Source organism: Chelonoidis abingdonii, chromosome 3 (genome assembly GCF_003597395.2).
Source record: "Chelonoidis abingdonii isolate Lonesome George chromosome 3, CheloAbing_2.0, whole genome shotgun sequence".
Classification (NCBI taxonomy): domain Eukaryota; kingdom Metazoa; phylum Chordata; order Testudines; family Testudinidae; genus Chelonoidis; species Chelonoidis abingdonii.
The window spans coordinates 130,911,349-130,922,139 of record NC_133771.1 but is presented as its reverse complement, the minus strand read 5'-3'; the positions used below and the strand labels follow the sequence as shown (position 1 = coordinate 130,922,139).

General features: G+C 44.4%; 1 protein-coding gene across 4 annotated transcripts in view; it reads left to right on the top strand.

Moving 5' to 3' along the window:
• The first annotated feature begins 7,378 nt into the window (after window positions 1-7,378).
• The window catches only part of LOC116831131 (uncharacterized), a 108,749-nt gene continuing 105,336 nt past the window's right edge, over window positions 7,379-10,791 (top strand). For 2 of the 4 annotated variants that reach the window (XM_032790906.2, XM_075064101.1), the window contains exon 1: window positions 7,380-7,571. The gene's annotated coding sequence lies outside the window, so the exon portion shown is untranslated. Of the gene's footprint in view, window positions 7,572-8,940; window positions 8,999-10,791 lie in introns of those variants that run through there. The other 2 variants (XM_075064100.1, XM_032790907.2) reach the window with 2 other exon arrangements.

The window sequence follows — 10,791 nt, the reverse complement described above, 5'->3', positions numbered from 1 at the left end:
TTAAATTGTGACCTCAAAGCATCAGAACCACAAAGAAATATGTTGTCTTAAAATAATACAAAGAACCATTAAACTAACAAACAAATGTAAATGTTTTAAAGTTGTCATCTTAACGTGTTGATGGTGTCATTGTTTATCACCATTTCTGTGGTAACAGCACCACTTGACAGCTCTGCATCATACCTCATCTTAAAGTAGACATAATAAGCTTTAAAAAGATGTATTATATGCATGTGTGGAGAGACGATATATTAAGTCAACTAAATCAGTGGAGTCTGCCACTCACCTGAGAGAGCAGGAAGGCTCTCCTGTTCTCTTAATTACCTTGTCAGCACTCAGCAGCGTGGAGGAGGAAGCTGCCTGACTAATGGGGATGGAAAGGAGTAGATTAGAACAAGGAGTCTGGTAAGACTTGGACTGGAGAATGTGTGTGGGAGAAACAGGGACAGGCTTGGCAAGGAGACAGTGAACTTGAGGGAGGGGTGGCTGGAACGGGGAGCTGGAAGAGGGGACACTGGGACTAGAAGTTGGGGTAGGGTGACTGGATGTCCTGTTTTTAAAGGGACAGTCCCGTTTTTGGGGACTTTTTCTTATATAGGCGCCTATTACCCCTGTCAAAGTTAGATTCAGGACTCAGTTTGTCAGACCACTCTGTTTTATTAGCACAGCGCTCTGCTAATACACCCAGATAATGTGAGCAGCATGCAAGGCCTAAACAGTCTTATTTATACAGATAAAAGAGCGGGAATTAGACAAAGGGACAAAGAAAGCAAAAAACACTAAAAATCACCTGGGGCACAGCATGCATATCCACTTCCTTACTGTTATCGATCTAAGGCTAATACTTCACCAATTGCCCTTAAACGGTGCAATTGTTCTATGTTAATGTCTGTATTCCTGACACCTGGATTGCAACATTCCAACAATTTTGCTTAAAGGTACAGACAACATTTCTTTAATCCTTTCTATTCTTACAATATAATTCATTCTACTTTCACAGCCCCCACCCCCTGTCCTGTTTTTTCACAGCTGCTATTTGGTAACCCTAAATTGGGGAAGAGATTGGGATGGAGCCAGTGAGAGAAATGAGGTTGGGTAGAGGGAGGAAGGTTTGGCTGTGGTAGGGAACTGATATCAGATGAGGACAGGGGGAAGACTGGGATTGGCTGGATGAGGAGACTGGGATTGGGAGCCAGTGGGAGAGGGCGGAGGAGAGAGACCAATCAGAAAAGGATACTGGGAGGGGGGAACTGGGACTGACTGAGCAAGGAGACTGGATTTGGAAAGGTGGAGAAATTGGGATTTGAACAGTAAGCCCAGAAAGGGAGACTAGGCTTTGCTGGGCAAGGAGATTGTGATAAGAAGCCTGAGGAATGGAGACTATGACTGATCTTGCCTGGGACAAAAAGCAAGAGGTGGGGAAGAGACAGGAGTGGAGCAGGGATAGGTTGGAGGGGACAAGGAAAGAAGGGATCAACCTGGGGCAGGGAAGCCCACTAGAGCATTCTCCCCACCAGAGCCTGGAATAGAACTCCAAATTTCTCTACCCATTCTGTTGTTGTCAGCAAATAGATGTGAAACTCAGTGGCAAAATATGTCTCGTCCCCGTAGAGCTGGTCCGCACAGAAGATGACAATCTACCACTGCTATCTATTACTTTGTTAGTTCAAGCGGCAGAGGCCTGTGTGTTGGATCTAAAGGTTCCAACTTTTGCTGAAGACCCATGTGGGTGTCAATGTGATGCCACAACATGGGATTCTGTTTATTCAGTTAAAAAAAAAAGCAAAACTAGAAATTACACATACAAACTATGTTAAAATTATTAAAATTGCAAAGTGAAGCACTAAAAAGTTGGGAAATGCCAGAATTATGGCTTCCCCCACAACCTTAATTTTTTTCACTGTTGTCTGCACTATGATAGTTTAATTACATGATTACATACCATTTTTTTTTCTTCCACAAGACCCCTGCTTCATTCAGTGCACAGAATGGACCTCCTTGGGGGATGACTCAGGGCTGTGTAGTGTAAAAAACCTATTGTCTGTAGGATCCTTGCCTCATTTGTTGCAGAAGTGGGAAGGTGAGTAGTGAATGAAGCAGGAGATGTCAGGAAAAAAGGATGGTGTCCCGCTTAAGGCAGTAGAATGCTGCCCTGGAGAACTGGAGTCTATCCCTGCTTATGACACAGAATTCCTCACTTAAGCTAAACTTTCCAAAGATGGTCACTAATTGTTTATTCATCACTTTCTAGGGTATTCAGCTTGATACCCTGCAATCTGATCTGTAGAAGTGCTGAGCACTTACTCCCACAGGTGAAGTCAGTGGGAGCTATGCATATTAAGTGCTATAAAATGCTAAATACTCTGAAAAATCAGGTTCTAGCCATTTCTAATTGGATGCTCAAAATTAGTAGAAACTTTTGACTGTAATCTCTGTGCCTCAGCTCCCCATCTATAAAATGGGGATATCTTCTCACAGTAGTGTTGCGAGGAGGGGTTAAATTGAATTAGTATTTGTGAAGCACTCGACTACTACAGTGATAAGCACCAGAGAAAAGTGCATGATGAAATCTGATAATTCTGTCTTCAGAGTGGAGTTTGAATAATGTGTATTAAATAAGGCCTGGGGCCACACACTGAAAAAGGAGTATAAAACAAATATTTAATAGCTGCTCATTAAGTGAGCACTGTCCATCCTGTGCACTAAATGAGTCAAGAATCCTGTGGGGGGAAAAAAAAACAGTATGTGGTCATGTAATTAAAGACTCTAGCACGGGGTAGGCAACCTATGGCATGTGTGCCGAAGGCGGCACGCAAGCTGATTTTCAGTGGCACTCACACTGCCTGGATCCTGGCCAGCGGTCTGGGGGGCTCCGCATTTTAATTTAATTTTAATGAAGCGTCTTAAACATTTTAAAAATCTTATTTACTTTACATACAACAATAGTTTAGTTATATATTATAGACTTATAGAAAGAGACCTTCTAAAAATGTTAAAATATATTACCAGGACGCGAAACCTTAAATTAGAGTGAATAAATGAAGACTCGGCACACTGCTTCTGAAAGGTTGCTGACCCCTTGTGACGATGTGGTTCTGGCGGGTCCCACCTAAGAGTGCCAGATCAGGACCAATTGCTCAAACAGGGCAGTCACAGCCCTAGGCTGGGGTTTTTCCACCTCTAAGGCAAACCAAGCCAGCCAGGCCAGACAAAATTATGACTTTAGGTATCACCACTGTGGCCAACGACAAGTCACTCAAGCATTCTCTTAGACAACTCAGCTTCCGTATTCCCCCAGTCCCACACGTCCTTGGGATGAATGGTTATGAAAACCAACACCCAGTACAACGCAAAAGATTCTCTCAAATCCAAAGGACCAAGCCCCAGACCAGGTCATTATGTTTTTAGGGAATTAAATAAAGTGATCACAGCGGTTTTGGCGGTTGTCCGTCTATTGTCATCGGGGACATACAGAGTATGGGGACTGCGGGGCTACTTGGTTATGGTGCTATCGCATTTTAGTACTACAGTCTGTAATGTGTCCCCATGGGATGTTCGGGTTGGGGCCGCGGGGGGGCGGGTGGCGTCAAAGTATAGTAGGGCAGTGAGGGTTACATTCCTCTTTCTATATGGGTTACTTAAGTCCATGATTAGAGCAAGCGGGCCAGGTCATGGGACAGAGGTGACCTCATCGTGGTGTGGATCGATCGTTGGGTCTAGGACTCAGGGGACTGTTTACTTTTTGAGGGGGGTTGTCCGGATTATTACTTTACACATCAGATTCCTACCACATCTCTGCTTGTTGCCAATCCTTTAGAATCTAATATTTAATGGCTTTATCATCCCAAGGGAAAAAAAGATAGGATGAGAGCTGAATGGTTAAATGCATCATTACATACAGTAATGGCAAGTCCTTAGTTTCAGGCTTTGTAGCAGTGTGAAGTAAACTGGCAGATTTAATCCTCTCTGGAGACCCCCTGCTGGGATGGTCGTTCATTTCAGTCCTTTGTGCTAGGTTAGATCTGTAGCAACGTCCTCCAGAGGTTATGAAGCAGGATTGAGACAAAATGGAGATGGCTGGCCTCTGCCTTATCTAGGACTTTTCCAGGTGTACGACACTCCTTTGTGTCTACTGTGGAAAGTTACAGCTAAAATGGGTTTGCAGTTTCAAGCGGCCAGTTTTCTATACCTCTGAGTTCACTAGGCAATATGGCTTCTCTCTCTTCAATGGGTCATATTCTGAGGGATGGTCTTTAATGGGCCATCAGCGGCTAAGCTGGCTGACACCATGCTTCTGGTGTATCACCCAGACTGCGCAAAATACAGACAGCATACAGCCAATATTCATAACTTCAACTACAAAAATGATACAGACATACAGAGAGCATAATCATAACCAGTAACCCGTAACCTGGTCTTAGACACCTTATATGATCCCCTTTATATAGGATTTGGTGCCACTACAGAATCTTGGTTGCAACCCATGTTCTATATGGTCCCAGTTTATATTAATAACGTCACACCCCTGCTCTATCATAACACATATGCACAAAGGGGCCAAGATTGCATAGGCAACCTTAATTCTGGCATATTCTAATCTTTGAGTGCTTCAGTTTGCAACCTTAATATTGTCTTAGTGTCATTTTCTATAGTATATAGTAAAATTATATATAGAATGGGAGAAATCCTGGCTCCAGTGTGGTCAGTGGGAGTTTTATCATTGACTTCAATGGAATCAGGATTTCACCTAATATTTTACCTGAGCAGGAAAGACCAGGAAATTGTTTGTGATTTGTAATCAATAACATATGTTACATGCAGAACTTATTTAAACCTTATCTGCACTCTGCTCACGAATCCATCTCCACCAGCCTATGTTTAACATTCCAAACCAGTAAAAAGCTTTCAAACAGCCCACAGTGGGGGAGAAAAACTGCCTCAATGTTTTATTTTTTTCACAAATATAGATTTTTTTTTCCTCTCTCCATTTTACACTCAGCCCATAAAAAAGTGTACAGGCCCAGCACTGGTAGTAGTCTAATACATGAACTAAATTAATCTAATTTCACAGGCCATGAAGGTAAAAATGACTTATGTCATTGGAGAGCTGTGACTTTCCCTTTCCTAGTGGTATATGACGCTTGTTTCTAGTCTTGACAGCTCACCACGTGTGAGTAATGTGGCCATTACAAATCTATGCCATAATGCCTTTTTGTAAGTCTAATGTTATTGCTTTTGCAGCATACAAAATAAAACATCGTAAAACAATACTTATGAAACTACCCAAGCGAAGGGAGAGACAAAAAACAAACAAAAACATTCTGAACATAACTATAAATCCTAATGTGGTCAGAACCTTGGAAGTAATTCTCTCTTTAACACCATCAGATTGGGGGCAGGGGAGAGTCAAGCAATGATATAAAAGCAGGCCTTTTAGAACTTCAATTGTGCACTAAGAATCAGTTTTAAACTAATAGGGCTTTTAAAGGTTCCTTGCAAAATGTTTATAAAAAGTTGGGCTTCTTCACTTTTTTTTTTCTTTTTGCTTCTTTATGATGTATAATGAAGGCCTGAAAGGTTGTATGAGCTTTTAAAAGTTGGTGGGTTTTTTTGTTTTCTTTTAAACTTGGAAATACCAGGACACCAAGTTTGTGTTTTGCAGGAGGGCCTCTTGGGCCAGTGATCTTAGAGAATGTGTATTGTGAGTTACTGCACCTGCTTGAAGAGGGGAAGGAGAGAAAGGAGATCTATTTATTTACAAAAACTTCTTTTCTCCTAAATGTTCATTACTTATTGAAATTACACAAAGGATCAGCAGAATCAAAGTAAAGTCAGAGTTGACTGATCTATTTTCAGTCTGTTGGCTTTTGTGATGTCATAATTGCATGAGTTTCCCAGTAATGACAGTGTCTTCCGGGACTGATAAAAACTGAATTTTTAATTCAGAAAAACAAAAACATTTAGGCAGTCTTTAAATAAACAGAGGAAAGGGGGCAAACAAAGTTTTTTTTAATTTTTTTCTTTGCTGGTTACTTAGGGATAGTGATATATTGTTAATTAGACCCAACTTAGCTACTTTTGGAGTGTCAGTGATTGTCCTTAACACGGCTCAGTGTTTCTTATTATATCTTGTCAGGATTCTTTAATTGTGCTGCAAAGCCAATAGAGAAGACAGTTCTGCACAAAATGCTGGACTCCACAATTCGTTGCAGATGTCAAAGGTTGTATCTACATAAGGAGTGCTAACCCTCATATGAACTCCTTAGCAGTATCCCTGTAACATCTATGCACACAATTGCTGTAAAGAGTGCATAAGTTAGGATTGCATTTGCTGTATGCAAGTCTACACATCCTGTCAGTCTACAGTCAGTACTGCACCAGAATAGATAGCAAGCACTGGCATAACAGTTGCAATGGTACAATCAGTCCTGCCATCAGCATCCTGTTGTGTAGCTTGCCTCACCAACCCGATGTAAACTTCTTGGAACTGGCCACCATGATGCACCAAGGTTTTCATCATCATACAGAGATAGCCTTTTATATCCAGGTAAAGACAGTGATGCTTATGTTACAACCATGTGAGTCTATATGCTAAGTTAACTACAAAAGTGACAGCTACCCCCAAAGACATTTTAAAGTGGTTTTTTTAAAATAAGTACAGAAAAGAACATGTTAAACACTTACGACATTTCAATTTTTAAATATTTTCAACTTTGACTGAATTACACTCCTAAATTTCTTACTGAGAAGTTAAGTAATACATCTTCAGATGGGTCCAATACAGTTTTTCCACATATAGCTTTTCCTGTGTTGAATGAAAGAGCATTTTCTGAATTGAAAAGTGTAATTTGGAAGAAATTTGGACCAAACTGCTTTCAATTTTTTTTAATTTAACTGGTAAATATTACATATTGGTTGAATATGAGTAATGATTTTCATAAACTAACCAACTTTCAAGGCAAGGGAGCACTGTAATCTTAATTATAATTAATACAAAAAACTGCCCACCCCAATTTTAATTAATTGTTTTAGCTTTTTATTTTATTTTGCAATCCACAGCCCCTGTTCTGTAAATGTGCATGTAACTAATTTTACTCCTGTTGAGTAGTTCCACTGATAAGTGCATAAGGGCTTGCAGGATTTGGGTCTTTAACCACAATCTTGCAAAAATATATCATATGCAAGTGAGTAAATGTTTGTACTATTGAGTTTCCTAAGTAAAAGAATGGTAAGTTGCAAAATGCACATACCTATTCAAAGATCATAAACCAGTTGATTGAGAAAGATAGCAACAAGAACACTGTCAACAAAACAAGTCACATCACTGCTAGATGTTAACAACGGCTATGGGAATACTGTAAGTATTAGCCAAGATCGTCAGGGATGCAACCACATGCCCCACGTGTCCCTAACCTCTGACTGCCGAAGCTGCGACTGGAAAACTGGGGATGGATCCTGTTCTGGTCACTCCCTGAGTTATCTGGCACCAGCCACTGTCTGAAGAAGACAAGCTACTGGGCTGGATGCCCAGGGGTCTGCACAGGCATTTAAATTTGACTGCTTTTGGAGAGGTACGTTAAATACATGATGTTATGAGGAAGTACTGTACACCAGGGCTTCCCCGAGGGAAGGGCAAGTGGGGCAATTTACCCCAGGCCCCGCAGGGGCCCCACGAGCCACTCCAGGTTTTCGGCGGCACTTCAGCGGCGGGCCCTTCACGCACTCCCGTCTTCGGCGGCGTGTCCTTCAGTGCAGCCGAAGACTTGGAGGGAGTGAAGAACCTGCTGCTGAAGTGCTGCCAAAGCCTCGGATCGCCACCTGGTGAGTATAAGCGCCACAAGCGGCGGGAAGAAAAAAGCCTGCAATCGGCGGCACTTAAGCTGCTCTACTACTGCTGCTTCATTCTTCGGTGGCAATGCAGGGCCGGGTCCTTCCCTCACAGGGGGAGCTCAGCTCCCCTGGTTGCCGGAGTGAGTTGTCCAGAAGAGCTCACTCTCTAGCTCCCCCATGGCCCTGAGGCAAGAGGAGCTCTGTTCCCCCTTGTACACACACCCTTGGCTAGCTGGGCCCTTTCTCTGACCTGATCCAGTAGGTTCTTAAGCTGTGGTCCAGACCCATGATTTATCAATGATCATTAATCAAATGCCTCATATTTTGTTGATTTCCATTTTGGTTGATGTAAGGCTTCATTGCAGGATGTCACTGCATGGGATGTCTGCAGAAGAGTGAGGGGGGAATTTGATAGCTGCCTTCAACTACCTGAAGTGGGGGGACTCCAAAGAAGATGGAGCTTGGCTTTTCTCAGTAATGGCAGCTGACAGAACAAGAAGCAATGGTCGCAAGTTGCAGTGCAGGAGGTCTAGGTCGGATATTAGAAAACACTTTTTCACTAGGAGAGTGGTGAAGCACTGCAATGGGTTACTTACGGAGGTGGTGGACTCTCCTTCCTTTGAGGTTCTTAAGGCCTGGCTTGACAGAGTCCTGGCTAGGATGATTTAGCTGGTGTTGGTCCTGCTTTGAGCAGTGGGTTGGACTAGATGACCGCTAAGGTCCCTTCCCATCCTGATCTTCTATGATTCTGTTTGCAGGAAATATGACCCCCACTCTGATTTCTTCATGTCACTCATTACCGCCAGGCTGTATGTTTTGCTTGTCCACCCTGGTGCCCAGCTCAAATGCAAAATCAACCACAGGTGCCCCCAAAGCAGAAAAAGCGGGAACCCCCCCCATACCTGGGCTATGCCGCTGATTGCAGCAGGACTTATTTCGCGTGCAGGGCGGAACCCGCCGGACCGCTCGCATGGCTGTCGCCGCCCCGCCCCCCCCTTGTCCAATCCGGCCCTAGGGTGTCCCCTTGCCGCCCGGCCGCGCTCCCCGGCGGCTCACGCTTGTCCCGCGCCGCGGGGGCTGGGCAGAGCCAGGGGCGCTGGGAGGGGCGGCGGCGCTGTCCGGACCCGGGAGCGGCTCGTCTCACTGAGCCCGGGCCACCTCGCAAGCGGTAAGTGCCGCCCAGGGCAGGTCGGGGGCTAGTGCGAGCCCCGCCGCGGAATAACCGCGCTGGGGAGGCCGAGTCCCGTGGCAGTGCGGCTGCCGCCCACACGTGCATGGGCAACCGCGGGGTGGGCTCCTAGGACCAGCCCCAGAGAAGTGGGGACGCGGCGGCGCTTCTGTGGCTAAATCCCCCGCGCTGGGTCCCGGCCAGGACACGAATATTTATCAGGGGAGGGTCTGATACCATTCACCAGCCTCCAACCTCTATTAATGTGCTTATTGTAGCTACATGATGGTGCTAAGCGGGTGGATTTGAGATAGCCGAGAGATCGCCTTGGGGTGTCTGTCCTTTCTGTTCCCACTTGATTCGCTGCATTTCCTTAAAGTCGCCTCCCCAAACAGTGCATCTGGCTGAATTTCATGTGTCGCACATGAATAAGGCTGCAGTTCATTTTAAAAGCTAGTCAAACAATGTTTGACTTATTCTGCTATTCAGAAACCAAGACTGCATTTCTGTGCTGCCATTCATCTCAAAGAGTCCCAAAGCAGCTAAGAGCACAAACCGTAGGGTGGGATTATTTCTTGCGCCACTGAGTTGCAGCAAGCTCTGTGGTGCAGCGCAGCTGCTATTAGTATTTTTAAAAACTAGTCCTCACCATATTCTAGCTTAACTGAAATCTACAGTGACATTCCTCTCCTCCTACCCTTCCCCCTTTACAATTTTCCTTTAAACTTGAATCACCCATAGAGTTTCCCTTTGTTCTAAATAAATAAATTTCTGTAATCTGGACTCTGTTGTGGGTGTGAAGGGAAGCTCTTGCTGCTTCCATGTGAGAGACTTGAGTTATCATTGATGAGGTTTCCTGCAAATTGTACTTTTGTAAGTGGTGGGGGGGGGTTGCTCCCTCTCTCCCACACTATTAGCAGTCGGCTTCATCCAAATTTGCAGATGGGGCAGGAGCAGAGGTTTAGGATGAGATCCATGAAGGGATACTGGCATTGCAACACTGAGCACCTTGGTGCCTAGAAAATCACAGGGACAATGCTGTAATCCACAAAAACTGAGTTAGGCACCCTTAGAGTTCCTATGTAATGAAAGGGGAGAGAAATAGGCATCAGAGAATGGTGATCTGTGAAGCCAGCATGCTAGCTGCCTAATCTAACCAAAGGGAGACACCGGTAAGGAGGGTGGTGGTAAGTGCCAACCTTCAGTCAGAGATAGTGCCCAAGTCCAGGCTCCATGGAGGCACCTTGTACCTTGACTAGTGATCCACAAATTGGGCAAGAGGCCACTTGGCTGCCTAAATTGCATGAAAGAAAACAGGAGGACCACCTCCATTATAACTTTTTGCCTAGTGGATAGGGTGCTCATCAAGCAGGGGAACCCCTGCTTCAAGCCCCACATCCTCCTCATGAGGCAAAGGGGCTCAGCCAACTCTCAGGTCAGTGCTCTAACCACAAGATTATGGGATATTCTGATGGGCGGGGAGAGGTTTCTTAATCTCTGCTGTTGACGTGGTGTCACTTGAATTAAACAATGGAATATGTAAATATTAATTGGGCCAGAGAGAGAGTGTTTGAACTACTCTATAGCCTGGTGGATAGGATGCTTCCCTGAGCAAAGGTTCAAATCCTTTTTCCCCATCAGGTAGAGGTGGGGACTTGAATGGGGGTTTCCTACATCTTGGACCCTAACCTTATGCACTAGGTTAAAGATTATAAAGGAGGTTGTCTTCCTAACCTCTTCCCTCCTGCCAGGCCACAGCTGTTTTGTGTGAATTTGTCTGAGGGGGCCAGTCT